We start from the raw sequence: 25,547 nt of genomic DNA, 5'->3' as shown, positions 1-25,547 counted from the left end.
GCGCCATATCTCCCGCGTGTCCCTCTCCATGATGCAGAAAAATCCATAACTGCTCCAGCACTATGTCTAAAGCCCACCTGGTGAGGTGTGAGAATGGAATTACTCTCTGCATACCATGCACAATCTCTTAGGATCAGTGCTGCAAACATTTTTTGGTCGGCATCTAACAATGTGATGGGGGGGACGATAGTTGAGAAGATCCAATCTGTCCCCCTTCTTAAAGATGGTCCCTACCTACCCCTGGTGCCAGGTACTTGGGCATTTTTGCTCCCTTAGAATATTCTTGGGAGGCCACCAGGGGGCACAGACAAGATGGCAGCCTGAACGCTTCACTCAGTTCCCTGCCCTGATTACCAGTGGAGAAACAGTGGAGTTGTGCGCTCCGGTCCACATCAAACAGGTTCCCAAGTGGGGGAGACACCCAGGCACCACCATACCAGCATTGACATTCTCCCGCTTCTGAAATTGGAGGGGAAAAGAGGCAAACCCAGGGATTGGCAGGAGACAAGACGCTGTTGGTACACAAGGAGCCGTTGGGGAAAATCACACCTGGGCGGAGCCATGGCACGGCCTGTTCATGGGCCATCTGTCACTCACACTGGTGAACGCAGGGGTGAGAAACACCCACAAGTGATCCCGGCTGAACCGAGACCCTCAGGCAGCAGGGAAAGACCTTGTGTGAGATGGGGTGGAGCACCGTGCCCACCAAGAGACATCAGGAGGTCGAAGGTTCCTCAACCATGCAGAGTAGTGTGCCGGGATCCACATCAAATGTGATCCTGATCAGAGAAGATTTGCTGCGAGACTGCTGATACAGAGCTGATTGGAGGACCGTACCTGCATGGAGAAAAGGTGCAGCCTGCCTCAAGGCCACCCGATGCCCCCATTGACGAGCGCAGAGGTGAAGGGACACCCATAAGGGGTCCTTGGTGACCTCCCCAGGCAGCGGGTAAGCACTCAGAGCAAGGAGGCATGGAGCAGCCCCGGGAGACACCAAGAGGCTGCGAGAACCCCTACATTGCAAAGGGTTGAGGCAGTGCTGGAGGAGGAGCTGCGGAGAGGGCTTTCCATCACTACAGAGAAGCGGTAAGGAGGACAGGCCTGCAGCACGGGAGGGGACCCCCGCAGCACTCCAAGTGCTGGTGCTGTGCTCGCACTGGCAGGGAGGACAACATGGGAAGCCGGTGGGAGACACCCGAGGTGCACACCCAGAATCAGGCACAGCAACCGGCATGGGGGCGCAGTATGGGACATCTGCCTGCTACCCTGCTTATTGACACACCTGCACACTAAGGGAGGCCCAAAAGGAGGGGCTGAGAAACCCTGTGGAGTGTACCGGTTGAGAACCACACAAATAAACTGAGGGTGCACCAAGAGATGGCGGAGGCCAAGGGAGAAGGAGGAAAACACCCCAGCTCATCATAGATCCATCAAAGGTGATATTCAAATGATCCTGGAGGAAATTCGGGGAATTCGAAATGACATTGGGGCCAAAGTGGCAAATCTGTCAGCAAAGGTGGACATTTTGGAGGAACGAATGACCAGGGAAGAGGCAAATAAAGCCTCCTCTGGGGTGATGGAGTTGCAGATTGAGGTCTGTCTCTAGGAAATTGAGCTTAAGGAAGAGGAAATAGGCCTTAAGATGGGCAATATGGCACACAGAGCGAGGTGCAATAACCTCTGTTTCTTTGACCTAAAACAGAAGGAAGGGGAATGAATGGCTGGACTGGAGGGCAAAATCCAGGAGATCATTGGGATGGTCCTAGGATAAAAGGAAGGTACCAAAGTCGTCATGGACCGGGGTCACCGTGCAGGCAGAGGAAATAAGGGGCCCGCTGGGTGCTGGCTAGAATGCACTACTACCGTGACAAGGACGAGATCCTAGAAAATGCAAGGCGAATGGCGTCTATTGACTACGGAGACTCAAAGGTAGCAATATACCAGGACCTGTCGGCCCGACCCTCATGAGGCACAAGAAGTGCAACCCCCTTACTAGGTGGCTACAGGAGAAGGGAGTGCAATACAGATGGGGTATCCCTTTGTGATCCTGTTTGAATGGAGAGGAGAAAGATACCACTTGGTTTCGGAGGAGGACATTAAACATGTCACAGAAGACCTTTCGGGGCCCCATCAGGATCGCCATGGAGGAGAAATCCCAATGGAAGGACAAGAGCTTCGAGGCCCGCAGACTGAGCATAGAAGGCGAAAATTGACAGGGGCCAGGACATTTCAGAAGCTTAACACTCCCTCCCGGGGAAATGAGGAGGGTACATGAAAAGGAGACGAAAGCCCTGGCCTCTGGCTGAAATTCTGTTTGCATTATAGGGGTTGTTAAACCCCAGGTCTGGTATTTGTTTGGGTGGGGAAGGGAGGAACGGGGCTGGGGGAATTCGATGAAGTGGCTAAGGTGGACAGGACAGATGAGATACAAATGAAACATGAGAAGTGCAATGGGCAAAAGGTGAGGAAAGGATATGGCTGTGGCGAAGGTAGCTACCCTGAATCGCAGGAGGCTAAACTCCCCGAATAAGAGATCACTGACCAGCAACATGATCAGCAAACTCTAATTGGTGGTCCTTTTCCTGCAGGAGTTACACTACAAGCAGGGGGCAGAGTCTAAAATAAAGGGTAAAGATATCAGCATGAACCTCTGGGATTCCCACAGGGACCGCAGGAAGGAAGGGGTGGGTATCCTACTAGGTGTCATGATGCATGCTCTGAAAAACCCTGGAACTGATGGGCCCACCCCAGTCACAAGCACCCATAAGGGCTTATCAAGCCCCTAAGAGGTGCCCTAGGACCCCTGGACTCAGTCCTGGCACCGTTGGCACCAGGCTCATAATAAGTGTTGAATTGCATGGGACTACTTACTCAGCCTAGTGAGTCTGAGACTTTCTGCATATCCAGGGTGTGGCTGAGGGACTACTTTACCTGAAAGGCAGGGTGTGATTAAGGGACTACTTTACCTGGAACTACTTTCAAGGCTATTTAAACCACACCCTGCAGGCAGAACACGCTTTGCGCTATTCTGCACTCCTGCAGCGTAACGCTCACCGTGTCTGTCCTGTCCTCGAACTGCTACAGCCACACCCGTTCAGAAATTCCATCCATCGGTACCTGAGAGAAGAAAGAGAAGAGAACAGGAATCAGTACAGCAGCAAAGTCCTTACCTGCATCATTCCATCCCATCGGTTTCGCCTTCAGCTGTTCTCCGGACCGCCGCACTTGCTGAAAAGAAGGTATCCGCTCTGGCATCCAATACTCACCCGGGGCCAGCATTCCTCCGGAATACTTTGGAGCTGTTCATCCATTCGTCATTCCGGAGCCACACCGCATCTGCAAAGAAGGAAAAGAAACAGCAGGTAAGTCACGCACGGAGGAGAAAACAGTCATTCAGACATTCAACGCCACTCTCTCACGCTAATACTCGCCTGAAGGAAACCTGCTCAGCATTTTAGGAAGAGTCAGTCCTCCATTCAAATCCGCTCAAGAATGCGTCTAAAAGAAAAGACAAAACACAGATCAAAACTTGGGCAATAAAGACTTCAAGCGCCTATAAAAGCAACCATTGGCATAGAGACTTGCCTGTTTGGCCCAGCTTTCCTAGACTCAGCAACAGTCCACTGGATCAGTGAAGTAACTAGATCCGGGCAGACTGTGCTTACTGCACCCCTGCCAGAGATTGCAGGATGGAGAGCCTACCTCACAAAACTCTAAGGTGAGACCGAAGAGGAGCAGGGCATCAGTAGGTTAAGGAGGTGGATTCAATCCAGTCCCACCCAGTAGCTAATATCTTCTTTCGATCTTGTAGACCAACGCCTCTTTGGGGATAGCAAGGGAGAAGTTGCGGCAAGCAACATCATCCACGCAGTGCCACGCCAGAGCAGACATCATTCGTGCAGCCACATGCTATGCCCCCGTGGAGACCAGTTGAGCGTGACAGAATGCGAAGCGTTATACAAAATTCTCTACCTGGGCATCATGGAAACCTCTGAGACAGATCAGTTAGCCCAGCTTTTGGGGAACTCAGGGCTGAGGTACATTCACCTCGGCAGGAAACCAATGCCTTGAGGAGAGAACTGATTGTAGCCAAGGATCGTACTGATGACCTTGCTAGATAATTGCTTCAGTCACAGGTTGGGCAAACAGCGTTACCTGGATTGGGGTCAACGGTTCCGGCTACGCCAAGTAATCCAGTTCAGGTGGTCCATTCAGTAGCCGTACCTTTGGCACCTCCAGAACGCTTTGCCGGAGACCCAAAAAGGTATGCCGTTTTTATAAATCAGTGCCGACTACATTTCCTATGTAGACCAGGAGCTTTTCCAAACGACCAATCTAAGGTGGCCTTTGTACTTTCGTACCTCAGCGGCAGTGCGGCAGACTGGTCAGTACCACTAGTCAATCGGGACGATCCCATTTTGCGGGACTTCCAGAGGTTCCAATTGAAAATGGAGAAGCTGTTTTCCCGCCACTCCCAGGGCCAGGCATTGGACAATGAGCTCTTGTCTTTGCGTCAAGGCAATCAAGATCTGTTAACTTACATTGCAACCTTTAATAGACTGGTAGTGGAAACCGACTGGCCAGATGACAAAAGTACAATGCTGTTTTAGCGAGGTTTGAGAGGGGAGTTAAAGGATGTTTTAGCGCAAGTGGTCAACCCTCCCAGAGACTGTGCTGAATATATAGACTTGGTGGTTCAGCCTGATAATAGACTACAGAACCATAAGGCAGATTGAGCTAGAAGGGACACTCAGGTATTTGTGCACCCAAAGGAAAATGCATCTAAGACCACCGACTTGGCCGAGCCCATGCAGATTGGAGGGGTGTGCGGGCCGCTGTCCAATGCTGAAAGAGATTGGAGAAGACAACAACAGTTGTGTTTGTATTGTGGGTCAGCCGGCCATTTCCTCTGAGAGTGCCCAGTAAAACCACCCAAGAAAGAAGGTGGGGTTGCTGGCAAAGTTGAAGCAGAGCCAATGTTGGAAAAATACCCTGCCCGCCAAGCGTAGAGGTCCGCTTGTCGAGTGAAAAGAAGGACTTCGAGACCTCGCACCTAGCATTGCCAATGATCCTCATAAATCACCAACAGCCATCTCGAATGCATGCAGTCAGAGCATATATAGACAGCTGAGCCATTGGTAATTATATGGATCAAGAATTGGCTACAAGGATGAATCTTCCTCTCTGCGAAAAGGCAACAACAGATTTAGTCACCACTGTCGATGGAAGTGAGAGCGCTTCGGGTCCGGTAACGCAAGCAACCACAGAGATGCCACTTTTGTGCCAAGACAGACATTGGGAAGCCATTGTATTCGATATAATCAAAGCTCCGCAATTCCAAATAATTCTGCGAATGCCGTGGCTAGAATCACACAATCCTTGCATCAACTGGCATGCTAAGAGGTTGACCTTCTCAGGCGAATGTGCTCGTACCTGTTATCAAGCAAAAGAACCTCTGGTCAAGGAAGTGACAACGATCATGAGTCTAACTAACCCGCTACCTCCGGAATACCAAGACTATCAGGAGGTTTTCCAGAAGGATCAAGCCAACATTCTCCATCCCCATAGATCGTACGACTGTCAGATTGACTTCATACCTGGCGCACAGATTCCATGCGGTCGAATCTATGCACTCACTGAACCTGAAAATCAGCATTTAAAAAAGTATCTAGACCAGTACTTGGCTAACGGTTTTATCCGCCCGTCCAAGTCCCTGGCAGCCTCACCCTTATTCTTCGTGCCTAAAAAGGAAGGAGACCTTAGGACTTGCATCGATTATAGCGCATTGAACCAAGTCACTGTTAAAAACCATTACCCCTTGCCCCTGATTCCTGAACTTTTGGATCAAGTTAAGGATGCCTGAATTTATACCAAGTTAGATCTCCGCGGAGCATACCACCTGGTACAAATCAAGAAGGGGGACGAATGGAAGACAGCCTTCTGCACCGAATACGGGTTAATCAAATACCAAGTGATGCCCTTTGGCCTTTGTAACGCCCCAGCGGCGTTCCAGTATTTAATGAATGATGCCCTGCGAGAATTGATTGATGTATGTGTCGTAGTATACATTGACGACATTCTGGTATATTCCTCGTCTGAACAAGAACATGTGAAACACGTCCGTGCTGTTCTGGACAAACTTCGACAATGCAGACTATTTGCAAAACTGGAAAAATGCTTCTTCCATGTTACTGAGGTTGAGTTCCTTGGATTTGTCCTAACCCCTCATGGTGTACGCATGGATTCGCGAAAGGTGGATACCATCCTCAATTGACCTTCTTCAACCTCAATTAAAGGTGTTTAGAGTATGCTCGGATTTGCAAACTTCTATTGTTCCTGCATTCCAGGCTTTTCACAGCAAGTACATCCCATCACCTCTTTACTGCGAAAGAACAAACATTTTCAATGGTCTGAGGAAGCAGAGAAAGCCTTCCATGACTTTAAACAGAATTTCATCTCAGCTCCAATCCTGAAACATCCTCGTCCAGATCTAACGTACGTGGTCGAGACTGATGCTGCCAGCTTGGCAATGGGGGCAGTCCTCTCGCAAAGGGATCCTGAATCCGGTCAGCTTCACCCAGTGGCCTTTTGGTCACAGAAATTCACGGCTCCAGAACTCAATTATGCCATTACGGACAAAGAACTCTTGGCCATCAAGGTGGCCTTCAAGGCTTGGCGGCATTATCTCTTAGGAGCAAGGCATACAATCACCACGGTAATCACTGATCACTGTAATCTACAGTACCTGAAGGTGGCGAAGGCTCAATCATCTCGCCAACTCCAATGGGCGTTATATTTTGCTGAATTTGAATTTGTAATACCTATCGCCCTGGTTGTCGAAATGGTAAGGCGGATGCTTTATCTCGTATAGGGGAAGGCCAGGAGGCCACCAAACCCGACCCAGTGCCCATCATTCCTGGAGAAAAAATCTTAGGAATTACAACGTCTCTGACCTTAGATGACATCCACGAGGAAATCACTAATTTCATGGATACCAACACTCTGAAGGATTGGCCTACCAGAAGTGCTCACCACTCAGTCTCAAACCAATTACCATATTTTCGGGGATGTCTCTATCTACCCAGCAAGGAACTTCAGGAAAAGGTAATCTCAAATTACCACAAATCTCTGGTAGAAGGTCACCCTGGGATCGCTAAGACCAAAGCCAAGATCAAGCGACACTTTTGGTGGCCAACATGGCGTAAAGAGATCAAACAGTTTGTGCTATCCTGTGGAGTTTCTGCACAAAACAAGGCTCTAAAGAAGAAATCACCAGGTCAACTGCAACCGCTGGATATTCGACCTACACCGTGGCATACATTGTCACTCGATTTTATAACTGACCTTCCTCCTTGTAATGGGTTCAACACAATTTTGGTGGTGGTGGACTTGTTTTCCAAGATGGCTCATTTCATCCCACTGAAGGGTTTACCCTCAGCTTCGATCCTGGCAAAGGAATTCTTAGAACAAATAGTCCAAAAACATGGATTTCCTTCCATCCTGATTTCAGACCGTAGCAGCCAATTTATCTTTAGCTCCAAAGTATCAAGTTGGGGATGAAGTCTGGTTGGCGTCAAAGCACATACCCATGAAATTAACCTGTACCTTCAATCCCAGATATATAGGTCCATACACCATTAAGGCCATCATAAATCCGGTAGCTGTGAAATTGGACTTGCCTCCACACATGAGGATTCATCCCGTGTTTCATGTCTCACTTTTGAAACCAGTACAACCAGGGACCCGAGTACAAAAACCACCAAAACTGATCACGGTCGACGGGGAACCCGAATTCGAAGTTAAGGATATCCTTGACTCAAAGGTCGTCAAATCAAAACTATTTTATCTAATAGACTGGAAAGGATATGGACCACATGAAAGAACGTGGGAACCTAGTGAACATATTCATGCTCCACGTCTATTAAAAAGGTTCCATCGTAATCACCCGAACAAACCGGGACCAATGAGAGAACCCACCATTAGGGGGGCCTTGAGGGGCAGTGCTGTCATGATGCATGCTCCGAAAACCCCAGAGCTGATGGGCCCACCCCAGTCACATGCACCCATAAGGGTTTTCAAGCCCCTAAGAAGTGCCCTAGGAGCCCCTGGACTACTTTACCTGGAACTACTTTCAAGGCTATTTAAACCACACCCTGCAGGCAGAACGCGCTTCGCGTTATTCTGCACTCCTGCAGCGTAACGCTCACCGTGTCTGTCCTGTCCTCGAACTGCTACAGCCACACCCATTCAGAAATTCCATCCATCAGTACCTGAGAGAAGAAAGAGAAGAGAACAGGAGTCAGTACAGCAAAAAAGGCCTTACCTGCATCATTCCATCCAATCGGTTTCACCTTCAGCTGTTCTCCGGACCACCGCACTTGCTGAAAAGAAGGTATCCGGTTTAGCATCCAATACTCACCCAGGGCCAGCATTCTTTCGGAATACGTTAGAGCGGTTCATTCATTTGTCATTCCGGAGCCACGCCGCATCTGCAAAGAATGAAAAGAAATAGCAGGTTAGTCGCGCACGGGGGAGAAAACAGTCATTCAGACATTCAACGCCACTCTCTCGCGTTAATACTCGCCTGAAGGAAACCTGCTCAGCATCTTAGGAAGAGTCAGTCCTCCATTCAAATCCGCTCAAGACTGCGCCTGAAAGAAAAGACACAACACAGATCAAAACTTGGGCAATAAAGAGTTCAAGCGCCTATACCAAGCAACCATTGGCATACAGACTTACCTGTTTGGCCCAGCTTTCCTAGACTCAGCAACAGTCCACTGGATCAGTGAAGTAACTAGATCCGGTCAGACTGTGCTTACTGCGCCCCTGCCAGAGATTGCAGGATGGAGAGCCTAACTCACAAAACTCTAAGGTGAGACCGAAGAGGAGCAGGGCATCAGTAGGTTAAGGAGGTGGATTCAATCCAGTTCCACCCAGTAGCTAATATCTTCTTTCGATCGTGCAGACCAATGCCTCTTTGGGGATAGCAAGGGAGAAGTCATGTCAAGCAACATCATCCACGCAGTGCCACGCCAGAGCAGACATAATTCATGGAGCCACGTGCTACGCCCCCGTGGAGACCAGGTGAGTGTGACACTAGGGAAAGCCTTTAGGAGGTTTGTGGGCTGGTTCTTGGGCATAAAGGGATTTTTTGAGGGAACGCAAATTACCTTGGCACCCTATACGCACCCAATGAGGGACAGTTGTGGTTTCTGCACCAGATATTTGAGATGTTGGGAGGCTGGACAGAGGGATCCAGAATTTTGGGTGGAGACGTCAATCTGGTTGCACATGCGGCATTAGAGTGGTGGTCGGCAAAGGGAGGAGAGCCAAGAGTGGCAGCCGAAGAGTACATAGCCTTCCAGAATCTTATGCAGGACTATTATTGGGCTGATGTCTGGCAGGACCAATTCCCGGGGCCAGGGGTCCATACTTTCTCCCCCCCCCACACCAGACTTACACCAAGATCGACCTATTACTGGTCCCGTTAGATGGGGCATGAGAGGTGGGGGCTCCCAAAATTGAGGTAGTCACTTTGTCAGATCACAAGTTGCTGATGGCAGTTTGGAGGGTACCAAAACCCCGGGGGCAATTACGCTGGAGGTGCAACAACACCTTACTGAGGGACCAAGCATACTGGGATTTTCTGGGGAAAGAGAATCAAGCCTATTTTCACGTCAAGGATAATAGGGAGACGGTTATGGCGATGGCGATGGTGTCGCGAAAGAAGAGGGAGAGGAGGTTTATTGAGGCCAGGCTCCGGGCAGAGGTATTCCAAGCATGGAATCAGGCAGGAGCAGTTCTGGCAAACAGGGAAAGGGGTTGCAGGATGGAGGGAAAAGTGGACAGTATGCAGGGCACCGACAGAGATGTGGTGGTCAGAGGGGACGATATAGTGGCCAGATTTTCAGGCTACTGCTGGGAGCTTTATACTAAACTGGCTTAGGTGGGAATAGAGGAGAGGAAGGACTACTTTGATGGCCTACAACTTCCCAAACTCACTGGGGAGGATGGGGAGGCCCTCAAAGGGAAGGTAACGAGGGAATAGGTGCTGCAAACGATCCAACTATTGAAAGTCGGGAAAGCCACAGGGGAAGATGGGTTTACAGCAGATTTCTACAAGCAATATCAATCTCTATTGGCGACACCCCTGGCAAAGTTATTCAACTCTATTGTAGGGGAGGGCACAGTGCCGCTGACCTTTCTTTGAGCCTTGATAGCAGTCATCTTGAAGCCGGGGAAAGATACGACCAAGTGTGCTTCTTACTTGCTGATCTCCCTGCTCACAATGGACGCAAAGATGTTTGCTAGGGTCCTCGCATCCCGTTTGGTATCCTATTTGCCCATATGTGTTCATTCAGACCAGACAGGTTTTGTAATGCACAGGCAAGGGGCCGACAACATGTGAAAGACACTCCATGTCCATAATGCTCCGGAGGAGAGGGTCGAGGGGGCGCTCCTGCTGGTGCTGGATGCTGCAAATGCCTTTGATCAGGTGAGCTGGGCCTTCATGGGGGAAGTTCTGATGACCATAGAGATGGGCCCAAAATGGAAGGAATGGATGGTGGCCCTATACTCGAATCCGACATCCCGGGTGGTGGTTAACAGGAGTGTCTCTGAAGCTTTCCCATTGCAGCGAGGCACGTGGCAGGGATGCCGTTTCAGATATGGGGAAACTCTTTCCGTTACCTAGGGATAGGGGTAACACATAACTTTAATGATCTTTTCCCTGGAAACTTCCTGCCACTATGGGTGACAGTAAAAAGGGATATAGAGAAATGGGCCAGGTTCAGGCTTTTGTGGATGGCGCGTCTGAACTGTTTCAAAATGATGGGACTGCCTACATTTCTATTCTTATTTCAAATTCTCCCAGTGGCAATCCTGCCATCTTTCCTCACTGAAGTGAAGGCAGCAAAGCTAAGATTCTTTTGGGCACGGGCAAAACATAAGGTAGCATACCTGATGCTGGTCTTACCAAACTAGGAAGGGGGAATCGGCCTCCCAGATCTCGAGACCTACTACAAAGTGACTAAGTTCAGGATCCTGGTTGACCACCTGGACCCTCTCTCTGTCAAACAATAAGTGCAGAGGGACAACGCTGTTGTGGCCTCGGTCTCCCTAGGTGAGTGATTGTGTGTGCCTAAATCTTGCATCCTTCAGAGGGTGATACACCACCCGGTCTTGGAAGTCCTGTGGACCGTATGGAATGAGAAAGGGGGAGGGAACAGATGGCTAACTAAGTGGCCATCAACATTGAGTTGTATCTGGGACCCACCCCTGAGGGATGGGATAGTAGAATCGCTGGCATTCTAGTCCTGGTATGAGGCAGGGTTGAGTCAAGCCGTGGAAATGTGGGACGGGGCGTTTTTTATCACGCTAAATCAGCTGGAGGGGGCTCTGGGATAAATGAAACTGTTGCCATTGCGCTGAAGGAGTCTCTTGGAAACCTGTTGGGGTGGGAATCTGAAGAGGGAACTGACAGGCTTTGGGCAGCTCCTGATAATGCAGAGAGGCTCCAAGGGGCTTCTTTGTAGGGCTGTATAGAACAATTCTATTATCGAAACATAGTGTCACGTCACCAGCCAGGGTCAAATGGGGCCAAGATTTGTGGAAGGACATAGACAATGCATTATGGGCACAGATGTGTAGGAGGGTGGCAATACAGACACCCGGCCCTGAAGCGGATACACAGGTGGCACTCCCTGCCGGCTGTAATAGCAAGAATGTGTAAGGGATATGACCCTCATTGCTGGAATTTCCACGGGTAGAAGGAGGACTATGTCCACATGTGGTGGGGCTGCCCTGAGGTACATCTATACTGGAGGATTGTGTTGTTGTGGATAAAAGGGGCAGATGAGATTCAGGGAGGACCCTTGCTGTGGCTCCTCCTCTTTGGGGTGTGGTTGGAGGGGAAGCTGAACAGGATGAGGGTCTATGCTGCAGATCATGCCGGTGGCCGCAAGATGTTGCCTAGCCCAGAAATGGAAAAACACGTGCATGCTGGTGGAGAGGGAATGGGTGGCCAAGATCAGAGTAATATATGACATGGGCTACCTCACGCACCTTCCTGATGAATCACGGTCCAATATTGAGGGCATGTGGCTTCCCTTTTTCAAGAAGTATGTAAGATAAGGGGGAAATGGTGGAATAACCCTGCGGAGGAGGGTTCAGGAGGGTCCTATCCATCACATCAAAGCCATGTCCTACTTGACATTCTTTTTTTCTTTGAGTTCATGGGTAAAATGGGAACCATTGAGAAATGGTTGCAATTTAGGCCCTAGGGCCTTTGAATTGTCCGTCCAGAGAAGGGGTGACACCCTGGGCTAACAACCATGAGAATCTACTAGTGCTCACTGCATGGGGGTGGTGGTAGGTGGGTGGGGGAAGGAAATAGGTGGGGGAGGTTAAGAAGGTGGGGGCTGGTGTTAGAGGGGGGATTTAGGATGATTTGTAGTGTCATTTGTGAAATGCTAATCAAGTTTAATTTAATTTAAACAAATATACATGCTTGAAGAGGTGAAAGAAAAAGGTTGCCCATTGCTCTGGTGCCTCTTTAAAACTCCTATTATACAACAAACCTGGCACCAGCGCCCGTGAATGTATTACTTTTCATGATGACCAGGTACACATTTCGAAAACAATCTCCCAGGACACTCTAGGGCATTTTACATGGGCCTCACTGTGCATGTGTCTACAGGTTGCCTGGCAGTGGTTCTCTCAAATCAGATTGTTGATTGAGTTAAACTGTACTTCGACTTGGAAGTTTTCCCCAACCTTTTTAAATACGCTATCTAACATTGTTTTCCCCGTTTAGCTGATATTGGTTTCTTTTCATTTGTTTCACCCTATCCCTAAATTGTTGATGACACCTTCTAATGTTTTCTTGTTTCCTCCACTCAGCCATCTGATCTCTTAATACATCTGACAACTCTCTTCTCCATTTTTAAATGTTGGGCAACTTGCACGAAACCCACTTGTAAAGTGGGTCAATTCTTCTACATCGGGAGGAACGTCACAGAACAATTGAGTACAACAGATGGCATAGAGGGTCATCAATATAATCCAACTTCTGTGGATTTAGCAGAGAAAGAACCCTGTTTTTGAATCATGCTATAGCTCTAGGATGCCAACTTGGTTATTTTGCATTGTTACTAGCACCTTTACTTTGTTACTTGCCACATGTGAGGCAACCTCCCCAACTACCCCAGTCTTTAATGGAGGCACTAAATATCATATGGTCACTCAAATCCATGGGAATAATATCAAACGCTATATAGTGTTGGCACAACGCTTCATTCACAAAAATAAAATCAATCCTTGAGAACTGACCTCCCCTCCCCAAGGTGGAGTCCCCTCCTGTGGCTCTTCCGATGCTTCCATTCAACCGAATCATGGCCCATTCCTCCAAGAATCCCCCACATTGTTTCCCTCTCCTGATCTGCTAGAGTTGGTAATTAGATAAATGTGGGATCCTTTGGTTCTCGGCCTCTCTCCCAGAAAGAATTAGCATTAAAATCCCCTACAACTAGCAAGCTAGCTGTGCCAAATCTTTCTGTCCAATTGCTCAACACCTGCTAAAGATGGTGAGGGAAGGAATCCAATTGCATGTTTACATGATTCCAGTAAACATTTACAATAAATGCATCATAGCCACCATTAACAGCGCTTATATGCACTACCAAAAGCCCTTCAACCATTTCCATGAATATCTGCATTTTACAAGCCCCCAAATTCTTCATTGCCATTAACAAACCAACTACCGGTCTACCACTTGTAACTTTAATTGAGCTTTGTGACATACAAGTAAAACCATCCAACACCAGAGGTGAAATTGCAAATGTCTCTTGCAGGCAAATAATGTCTGCCTTGCTTAACTTTGCATGTAGCTGCCCGTTCTGCAAAAGATGTTTATTTCCACATAAATTCCAGGAATGTATCTTTTCTGCCCTTGGATAACTGGAAACCTGGTCTATTGCAACCTTCATGAAAACCTCCCTTGCTAAGTCAGCCAGGCAACCAAGTCAAGTCCAAGCCAGGAAGCCCTGAGTCGCACACCTGCACCTGCCTATACCGGACAGAACTTGTATCCCTTGAGATTCTTAACTAAGGGAAAGGAACTAAGCATTCATTCTAAGTTTGCCAAGAAACGTTGGCTTCCCTTTCACCTATATACTGCTGTGGCCTGATATCAACCCAACGGGCCCTGAGGTCACCTGCCACAGCCAAGATGGAGTTTCACACTAATGGCCTCATTACAACCCTGCCGGTCCGGTAACAACGGTGCCTGCAGGCTGACCGGCACTGTTGTTACTGGACCGGCAGAGTACAAGTTTTCGGACCGGATGCCCTCCTGCCCTCCAGGTCTGACCTGGCGGGTGGAAAGGCACCCGCTCGCAGAGTTTCATCCCCATTCCCATTGAGTCTTATGGGTTTCAAATGAGAATGGGGAGTTACTTTTTCCAGAGGTAATTCCACATTGCCAGGCTCCGGAAAATAACACAACTCCAGCAGCAGCTGTGCCGTTTTTACCAGCATGGCTACCGCCGGGGTCATAATGAGGCCCTAAGTCAGAAGGAATAACCAGTTCCACCATGTCAGAGTGTGTAGGGTCTGCCACAAACAGAGCTTCCACCACCAAACTCGTAAATTCTTCAGACATAATATTTCCCCTTGGATGTGCGGATGGTGAGATGCTTTTCCTAACATTGGTTAACGTACCAAGGAGAGTATATGTCACACCTGCTGGTGGTAGGTGTTTATTTGCCAAGTTCAGAGATGCAGAGCCCCTATCCCCATCTCCCGCTGATACAAGGAAACAAGAGACCCATCTTCTCCTTGGGACATCCACCTGATCTTATCTGGGGTGGTTTCTGACTCGCGGTTTGTAACTCGCTGTCCATCTGAACCAGCACACAAATGGTCTCAAAGTTTTGGGCTAATTCTTTAATCACCACCTCATGTAACCCACTCCTCCATTATCTGTGTTTCAAGTGCCCTGATCCCTTTCTTGTTCCCTGTGAAGAGCGGAAATGAGGGGACTCTGGGGACAAATGGGATGCTTGTCTGCACATAGCGCACACATGATTTTACCATAATTTTGCTTGGTTTCCTACGCCCTTTTGGATTTTTAGACATTTTTTCCTCATTCTTTTTAGGAACCTGTCTTACAATGTGCACCCCTGCGGGGCTAAGTGTAGCTTCACTCATCCCGTACCAATCTCAACCCCCACATTCATCTCTTGTACTACGTGCTCAAGAAAGGCCAGTGCTGTTTTCAACAGGGTTGGTTCCATGCATATAACGGATGAGGAAGAACACTGGCGATCACATCTCTGTCATTGATATTTCAAGGCTGGGCAAATTCCATCAGTGTGGAGTCAGAAGCGGCGAGTAGGGACTTAAAGACATAAATGACGGTACGTGCTGCTCTTTGTCAACCCCAACGAGATCTCCCTTAGTTTCCATATGACATAGTCTAGTTACCCGCTCACTCATGCAATTTTAAGTGAACGCCCACAAAGTGCAAGCTATGTTCTTTCACTTCCTCTCTTGGGAGTTCAAAATCTTTGACCAGAGAGTTCAACACGAAATGCAATTCTGCCAGGGAGGGTGCACTTGTGTTTTGGCTCTCTCTATTAATTGTGTATGGTGAACTAGGAGCAGAGTACTCCGGCAATGTGTCTGCCACTGGTAGTGAGGAGTCTCTTTCATCCAGACTGTTAATAAACATAAATAACAATAGGGTGATTGACAATGGGGTGGGAAGGGCACTCTGAGTGGATGGATTAAACTGCACATGGGGCTGCATACCAAGACTTTTTTCAGACCCCCTTTTAACAAAGTCAGAGTCACTGTCTCTCAGACGGTCACCCATGCTGACACTCCAAACTCTAAAGAAGTCTTTGATCTTTTGCTTTATATTTGTGGCCATAAGAGTGTTGTCACAGTGAGGGCCAAGGGGAGACTTAGAAGGGGCTTGTTATAGGTGACATGTGCCCCTCCTGTTGAGCTGGTACATAAGGCGTTGATTCCTATTCTTTCAGTGCAAGCTGCGTGGAGCAGGCCATGTGCACCCTCTCCAGATCGGTATCAGTCACAGCGCCTCATTTGCTATGCAAAATATACATCTGCGCCCCTCACAGCAACCCTCTAACCGTGAATTGGAGACGAGTGAGTCCCACAACCTGCTGGCTCCTCTCAAGTTCACTGCTCTGCAAACTCCACTGCGCACCACTCGCTGCCACTCTTCACGCTGTGCTCCATGCATCTTATGATGTTTTGAAGCTGCAGTGGGCCAGACCTGGCAGTGGGATCCTGCTCCAGAAAATCAAGGTAGATGAAAGATTACTGCCAAATGTTCTCTCCACGGCTCACGGCAAACCACTCGCTGCCACTCTCCATGCTTCACAGAGCTAATCATTTCTTGAAGCTGCAGCAGGGCAATATAGGCAGCATGCTCCTCCGCTAGAAAATCAAAGTAGATCAAAGAATGCTGCTGAGGTTCTCTCCACAGCTCATGGCAAACCACTCGCCGCTACTCTCTATTTGTTTTTTTTTTCTGTACAGATTTCCGAGTCTTCCTTAGGCGTAGATGAAACTGTTTCCTTCCAACAATACAATTGAAGAGGAGCAGCCGAGTGCCCCTGCAGAAAGTCCCGCCCCCTTTATGCCTATATGCTGGAAGCCAGAAGTCATGCCATGCTTGACACCAGTGACTGTGACTATTCTGAGGAGAGTCTTCAAGGAAAGATATGCACTAAGAAAACTCTATCTGATGTAACCCCAAAGAGATGACAAACTCTTGGAGGAGGTCCCCGAAGGAATATGAAGATGAAAGGAGAAGTTGGTGACGTCACAAGAGATGTGACACACTGACAAGAGTGGCTGAAGAAGAGGTTGTATAGTGTGTAAAGAATCTGATGACAAAGTAGAGAATCAAGTAAACTTTCATTTGTGGAATGAAGATTGCAGGTGTGAGGAGCACTGCAGAAAATGCAAGCCAGTAAATAACTGTACAGATGCAGCAATGCAACTAGACTAAGTGATCATAGAAGCTAGCTATACGTAGTGAATAGACTGCAGGCAATGCTGCCATTGTATAGAATCTGGGTATCGGTATCACAATTTTAGTAAGCACAAATCCATGGAGAAGATGGCTGAAAACTGTGTCACAGCAAGAAAGCAGCTAGAATCGTGGAAGGACCGAGAAAGGCTGTCTGGCCTGTTATCAAAAGATGGAGCAGCCAAGGACAGGATATCTATCCTTGAGGAACAGTGAACGTGAGAGGTTGCGTCATCCCTTGTTAAGGTGCAAAGAAAGAACACCATGAGTGCCAAGTTTTTTTCATTTAAGACACGTAAATGCTAGAAATGAGCCGAATTGCGGTTTCCTGTCATGTGGGCTATTTATGGAAATAGTAGTTGGGCATGCAGCTCAAGACTTGAGATAACATGTGCTCACATCCCATATATTTTCAGGAGCAAGGATACATTGCTAGGCCAAGTTCAAAGGCAAATATGTATGGCAGAAAGCATGGGTGATGAGAGATGTTGGGCACATGGGTGGGGAGACATGGCCAGTCCACCCACTGACACCTGGGGTACTAGCTTACGTGCTGCTAGTGAGCCGAATGTTCCAGAAGGGCTAAGCATGCCAACCAATTGTAGAAGGTCATATATGGAAGGGCCTTATCATTTGAGACCCAATGATATACTGTGTATCTAATAACTGTTGAAGATGACTTGCATTAGGGGTGGGCATAGGTTGTCCACCTGACTGTAGAGACCCAATCACAACCCGATCCCTTAAAGAAAATATACTTAGATGTTCCCTATAAGCCTATCAAAATCCCCCTTAGGTTTTTCTTATTTGCCACGTAGTATGACGTCACGTATGATGAGTTTTTACTATATAAGTGTCATTGTTTATGAAATGCTTTGAAAGATTATGCTGTGCGACGTCTGTTGATGTCCATTGTAACTAACAGTTTTAGACAATTGATAAAAAAGCAGTGAAAAGACATTGGGCCTCATTACAAGTATGGCGGTAAGGCAGCAACAGTGCCAGTATCGCTACCAGCACTGTTGCTACCGTACCGCCGTACTAGGCGTTCTGCTTGCGGGTGCCCTTGCAGCCATAAGGTCTGACCTGATGGCCGCACCGGCACTTGCGAACAGAACATGATGGTAGCACCAGTACAGTTATTAACGGTAACAGTGCTACCGCCCTCCCCATTCCCATTGAGCTCTATGGGGCTCAAATGGGAATGGGGATGTACCAGGCCTGGCACCCGCGAAAGGGCAATTACCAGGTCCGGCTGGGCTGGAATAACCTAGTAATTTCCCACTTGCGGGTGCCGGACGCAGATGCGAGTTTGGAGGTAGCCTTGCCGGTTTTACCTGCAAGGCTACCTCCAACATCGTAATGAGGCCTTCTTCCTGAGTTGGTTTGATTATTTGGTGTAAGAGTTGGCTACATTCACAACACCACAATCAATTAATAGAAACATACATATGTCTTGATTTGTTCTAACCATACAATACTTATGGCAGCACCTAAAAAGTGGTACTTTCAAAAGGACTTGTATCGAGATCTGTTGCTTCCCAAAAATAAATCTGCAGTCAATAAATACCCTAATCATAAATTGGTGCTGTCTTTTGTCAACAGGTATTTTTTCACCTTAGTACTGTAAATGCTTGCTTTCGGCACAGGTAGGGGTAACCTGCCAGTTCAGATACAGAACGGAAATATGTTTAAGGTTTCATCGGAAAGCTAAAATAATATTTTCATACATTAGCGCTGAGCATAGCCTGTTCCAGATTTTCAGGGTGAGTATGGAAAAGGCTCTTCTTCCCATTTTAGTCATCTTGAAGGTTGAAATAATAAAATAGCATGTGGACCAAGACCTGACAAATATTGCCTGATAGAAATAAATGTGATTCTGGGAACGAGGATAACGTATACTGACATATGCAGATTTACATACCAGGCAGATGGATCTGTCAATGACTTGTTTACCTGGCAGACAATGCAGTGATGATAGGCCAAAGAAAAAATGGTTGTGAAGCTTTTTTTATTTTTTATTGTGGTATATAGCCGTACAAGGGATTTTTCACATTCCAAAGAAGAGAAAAATAATTACAAAAGCATTTATCAATAAAATATGTAGACATCAAATATTAAATACATTAAACATTCACATACATATCTAACATTAAAATACTCTTGACAAAAAGAAGGGAGACATGAAAACAAGAAGACACAATAACAGGCAGGAGGTAAATTGGTGTCTCAAATTCCTAACACCTAGAAAACCTAAGGTTCTGAAAACGTCCACAGCCTGTACTATCAGATGAGTTTCATGTCCAGCAATCATCCTCTCCCAAATGAAGTCTGTTCACAACCACTAAGGTTTATCAACTGCCCTACCAAAAATTGCACATCTTACTACATAAGTGATTCTACATTCCATCAGAATGAGTTTGACTGATTGAACAACGTGTTTGTTACATTCATTGCAACTATTGTTACCTTAACCTGACTTGTCCCTAATTTCGAGAATTTCCCTTGTGTTAATAATATTCAACGGTACCCTTAAGAAATTCATCCTATTTGCTCTGTCAGAAAAACAAGCAAATACTTCGGAAGAAAGCCACTGGGTTTATCATGTAGAGACAATGTTTTTGATGTTACTAAGCCTCTCATTTGGTGAATTGTTTCAATCCAATCCAAACGCCATAGTGCCAATTTGACACCTGTCGGGTTGGCAATAAGTGTTTCGATAGTAGAACCACAATGTGATAATTTCATGATCGCTAGATGTTTGATCTGAACCAGAACAGGAATATTCCTTTCATCTATTCTAGGATTAACCCCTCTTAAAGTGATTGCACCTGTGAACAAATGATCATTCTATACAGAGACATTGTTTTCCAATCAATATAAACTTTCATAGAGTTGATCTCAAGCTCACTATTGGCAGGGTTGGTAGGAGATTCAAGGCACTCTTCCATATCTTACCCTCAATCCTATCCCAGTTCACTGCCTGTTAGTATTGAGATGTTTCCAAAGCATATAAGATTGAATTAATGATCTTCAGTTTGTAATATTTTATTAAAGGAACTATAGAAAACATGCAATAAGATTTTGAATTTCTTTTTAGTTGAGCCACCAGTGACACTGATTTCAAGTCAAGTTGAAGTACCGGATGTTTTAATATTTGAAATGGACAAACCTTTAGACCCAAATTGGTTAGTTCCTTTACACGAGGTACCAGGAGGCCAGATAGATACCAATTAAGTTTAGGAACAGTCTTCAGAGGTCTTTTAAAACACCACTATTTTAGGTTGTTGTGGGTTTACAAAGAGTTAATTCATTTTGGATATTTATCAAAAGCATACAGCAGTCATTGCAGTCCAACGGCTGAGTGATTGAGTACCACAATGTCATCAGTGTACGCAATGTAATGTATGGATTTGCCACTCATTTTAAGGATCACCAGCAAATGAGGCTTCAAGGCCTGTACTAAATCTGCCAAATATAGGTTGAATATAGTGGGAGCGACAATACAACCTTGTCTGACTCCCCTATAGGACCTTACTGCTTTTGTTACATCACTGTTGTTGTTCAGTCTAACTTTCAGTTTCGAATCCTCGTGCAGACTGACCAACATATTCAGTGATGATTTGTGCATGTCCCACTGTTCCAGTTTAGTCCACAAACAGTCTCTATTGATGGTGTCAAAGCCTGTGACAGATCTAACCAAGCCCCATAAAGGATGGGGCCCTTTATTTTCCAAGACACATTTCACACCAGAGATAGTACCAGACTGGTCTGCGAGGTGTATAGACCTCTCTTAAAACATGTCTTCAGGTAAGGGAGAATCTGCTCTCTATCAGCCCATATATCCACATTGTGCAAAACAGCCCCAGCAAAAATCATGTTGTCTGGGTGATCGTACGATAGTTTACAGTATCTGTCCAATTGCCCCACTTATAGATGTTTGTGAAGCTTTTCAGACCAAACAAAGGACTTCACTCTGCATTCTGCACTCCCTGCAATTTAAACATAACGTTGATAGGGATACCTTAGTACATACTGTTGAGGTAGTTCAGGCACAATGATACATGCAAGTTAATGATTACCATCTTATGTGGTAAATACATTTTAATTTTCCCAGCTGGAAAACACATGTTTCACCACTGATGAGATGTGTTTCAATAACAATTCTGAAAACGCAATACCCATATTTCTTAACTGATGGTGGACAACTGGGCCTGGGCCATATTTCAGGGCAGAATTGGGATTTTTGGAGTTTATGGCCAGTTCTCCAACATTATATGGGTTGATATTAAAGTTTTTTGTATCCATCCTAATTTTTATACAACACAGCATTTATTTAACATGTTACCTTAGACAGCTCTATGCCTCAAATGACTTGGAGCCAATAATTCTTCATTTTTAGTAGACATCATTGTACTGCACGTTTCCGAATTCTTCACAAAAAAGCCTAACTTGGGGGAGGACTTCAAAATGAGTTTGTTTTCTTAATGAATAAAAGAGTATTTTCTTTATCCACTTTTAACAAAGAATCTCGTGAGAGTACTAAAAGCATTTAGAGGATGCCAACAGTGTCTCTACAACTTGTAAAACTAATAATTAACATTTGTCTGAAAGAGGACCGGTTTTAGACAGATCTAGAATGTCAAACACTGAAGTAAATGTCCATGATTATCTTTTGGTGAACAAATCCTCCCCAATATTCTCTGTCTTGTCCAAGCAGAAACTCATTGGTTCATTCACTAGTGCCTGTGTGGGGATAATGGAGCAGGTTAAGTGTGGGGGTGTGGGCAGCCCACTTATCAATAGCTAAAAACAACTCTCTTGATGTGCTTGATGCAGACGTATTCCTTTGTGAAAGGTAATTTCTTATAGTTTTACACATTTCAGAATTGTAAAACAAAGTTTTTTCCTAAATAGGGACTTTATTTTTGTTCCATAGTTGTTTTGGTTGACTTCTTGTGTGAACCATCAGATTACCTTTGCTTGTCTATGATATTAACTTTGGGTCTCCTCAGAGAACATGTGTGCATTGTGGTTTTCATTCCAACAAGTGGGAGATGGAAAGGGTAACATGAAAGTACTTTCTACTTACAGTTGGAGGAGTTCTAGGTAGGTGTCCAAGAGTCGGTACGTCGTGAAAAGTGTGTTTAGTTGAAATACATTAATAGAAAAATAGTCTAAATATTTCCAGAAAAAGAGAAAAATGTGTTGGGCTTGATTACAGAAAAATGCCACAGGTGCTAAATTACCACTCTGTTGAGATTGATTCTCCATCGTGCAATACCACCAGAGGTATGAGAGTTGTGCATTAGTGGCAGCGGTTTGACATCACTGCAAATATAAATTCAAACAGAGTTAAATTCTGTTTGTGTTAAAAAAATAAAATTGCAGACAGTTGAACACGTGTCTCAGTTTCCAGGAGCTACTCAATTATCATGGTTTAAATATGTGTCTCAGTTTCCAGGAGCTACTCAATTATCATGGTGTAAATACATGTCATAAATTTATGTTTAAGGGGCTGGCGTATGACCCGTAAGGCAAAAATCACATCTCTGCCATGACAGGGTGGCTAATATTTTTGAGGTCAGGTAAAAGCTGGTCTTATTTTTGACAATACATAAAACTATGGCATGCCAGTAATTTATTTCATAGCTGGAACTGTAAGCATTAATACAATTGTGCATACAGTGGTAATTACCCATGGAACATATAGTCAACAATACTCTGGTGGAATATTTTTTACAGGCAGACATTATCTACCCCTTTCTTTAATCAGAATGTCCTTATTATCTGTCAGTCATTGACAGGTACCGATGGTGGCATCAAAAGTGTCAGTTCTGAAATATAGCCCCTCAAAAGATCACAACAGCTTTGGTAACATTGTGGCTAAGCAAAGAAGTTTGTATATTCTTCAAGAGATGCACATTTAGATAGCAAAGCTATCAATTAATGACTAGCCTCAGTGACACTTCATATACAAAAGCTAGCCTTGCTTGCTTCCTACATGAAAAAGACATGAAAGTATAGGACAAGGCATAGCTTAAACTCCAGTGATGCCTCATTATACCGAGAGGTCAGATGGTAGTGTAAGAGTTCATGGACATAAAGGGATTGCTGGTTGTGGATGCTTCTCTTGAGTGTGCTCAGAGAGAAAACCACCGTACCAGACAGCTTTAGTCGGGAAAGACGGTTGTAGGTCAAATGGTCGAATCTAAATGGTCGAGAGGACAAATGGTCAACACCAAAAGGACGACAGGTCAAATGATCGAATTATTGTTTTTGTTTTTTCACATTTTTTTGTTTTTTTTTGTTTTTTTGGGGGGACCCCCAACTCCCTTTTTTTTGCTAAAAAACCCTTTTTTTTCCTAAACGAAAACCTAAAAAATATATATATATAACTAAAAAAGAAATTTGATCATTTGTCCTGTCGACCAAATTGTGTCGACCATTTGTCTGTCGACCATTTGACTAGACACCGGGAAAGACAAATTCACAATTGGATCACTACATGGACAGTACATTTAAAAATGTGATCTTTTCAACATATGCTCTCCTTGCAATGCAGTTCATGCATAATTCTCCTTTACAGATGCCCTAACTTCCATTTAGGCTATCTGACCACGCTTTTCTCCTACATTCTTCATACACCTTTTTTTTTGTCTAGAATAATTTTATTAAGATTTGTGAACCATGGACATATGACATTGGTAAAGAGTAACAATTATGCATGAGGAAATGATTAAACAAAACAATGTAATATAAAAAAAAAGTACAGATAAGTAGGGGGTAAGACATAAAGAAGAACAGAACAGATTCAAGGGGAACGAGGGAAATAGTAAAACCTAATAAAATTAAATTACTATTTAATAAGAAGAGGCACCGATAGAAAGGAAGTACAAAAAAGCTTTCCACTTCAATTCATGTTTACACAGTAGACATGCGGAAGAGGCAAAGAGGCAACACATCTTTCTAATCCACCAGATTTTATGGTTAATATGATCAAGATTTTTCCAATTATCTGTAATAGTTGGGATAGACACCAAAATAAAAAGATCAGCCAAATTACTAGTATTGATCTCTACTATGTGTTTCAAGAGTGGATTCCCAAACAGAAGAATCTTAAAATTAGAGTCATCTTATATTTTGAAAATGTGTTTCATAATATCCCAAACATTTTCCCAAGACATTTTAACAAACCTCCACTACATGAACATATGCTTGAATGAGCCTTCAGCAACAGTACACCCCCAGCATGTGTCATTTGGAGCAGTCCTACATTTAAAAATCATGGTGGGAGTGAAAAAAACTATATGATGAAAGAAGTATAACGTTTGAGTCAAGCTGGTAGTTGCAGAAATTGAAGATATGTTCTTCCAAACATGTGGCCAGAGATTATCCATAGTAGTTAAAGTGCAATCCTGTTGCCAAGTCAACTGCGACCCCCAATGTGGATCAGGGACAGGTCTCACAGAGAGAGCTTTATAAATTACTGAAACCATAAAATGAATATTATGCATATGCTCTAGTCTTTTATTGCTGGGAGAAGGTGTGCTCACCAATAAGATTGCACGGTTGTCCATTAAAGTGTTGATTTAAATAGAGTATTAATGTGAAAAGGATACTGGTGTTGAGAATTTCACTCTGAATTCATTAAAGGTAAGTCGTGTTCCCTGATTAATTAATGTACATACATATTTAATGCCTTTATTAAGCAAAGCTTTCCAGAAGACCGTTTTGCCATTAATACGATTGAAATCATTCAACCACAGATATTGCAAGATACATTGGAGTGAGTTATCAGTGTATAAGTACATTCTAATATGTTTGGCAGAGAACATAACAATGCATTTGATGAATCTGTTCCTCCGTGTAAACATATGGCAGTCTGCAGTAATAAAGGCAACACCATATTATTCTTGTGAAATGTAACCAAGTCAGTGCAATGCTATAGTTAATAGGTGCAAACCACATTTCACCTTGTCTCAACTCAAAAGCATAATATTTTATACAATCTGGGAACCCAACGCCACCATTTTGAGCGGTTCTCTTAAGTTTGCCCAGCAAGATTCTGTTTTTTCCTACCCCATAGAAATGTTGTCAGGCATAAATAAATTGCTTTATATAATTTGTAGGGAAAATATACAGGGAGCATTTATAGGGTATACAAAACAATTGGGTATAACATAATTTTGATGGTCTGAAGACACCCCCACCAAGACAAATATAACAGGGACCGTGAGTCTATAAGGTCTATGATTCTAGACAAAACAATGTTCCTTAACACCATCTTTAGTCGAAGAGGATATGTGTATGCCTAAATATTTAATCCCCTTTGGGCACCATTTCATAGCATAAGTGTGGATGTGGTGTTTAGAGCAGTAACTATTAAGAGGTAATACCTCTGATTTATCCATGTTAAGCTTGTAGCCAGAAGCTAATGCAAAATGCGTAATAGTGTTTAGCAAGCTTTGCACACATGAATTGG

Source organism: Ambystoma mexicanum, chromosome 11 (genome assembly GCF_040938575.1).
Source record: "Ambystoma mexicanum isolate Mex_15411 chromosome 11, UKY_AmexF1_1, whole genome shotgun sequence".
NCBI lineage: Eukaryota > Metazoa > Chordata > Amphibia > Caudata > Ambystomatidae > Ambystoma > Ambystoma mexicanum.
Note: the sequence above shows the minus strand (reverse complement) of the source record.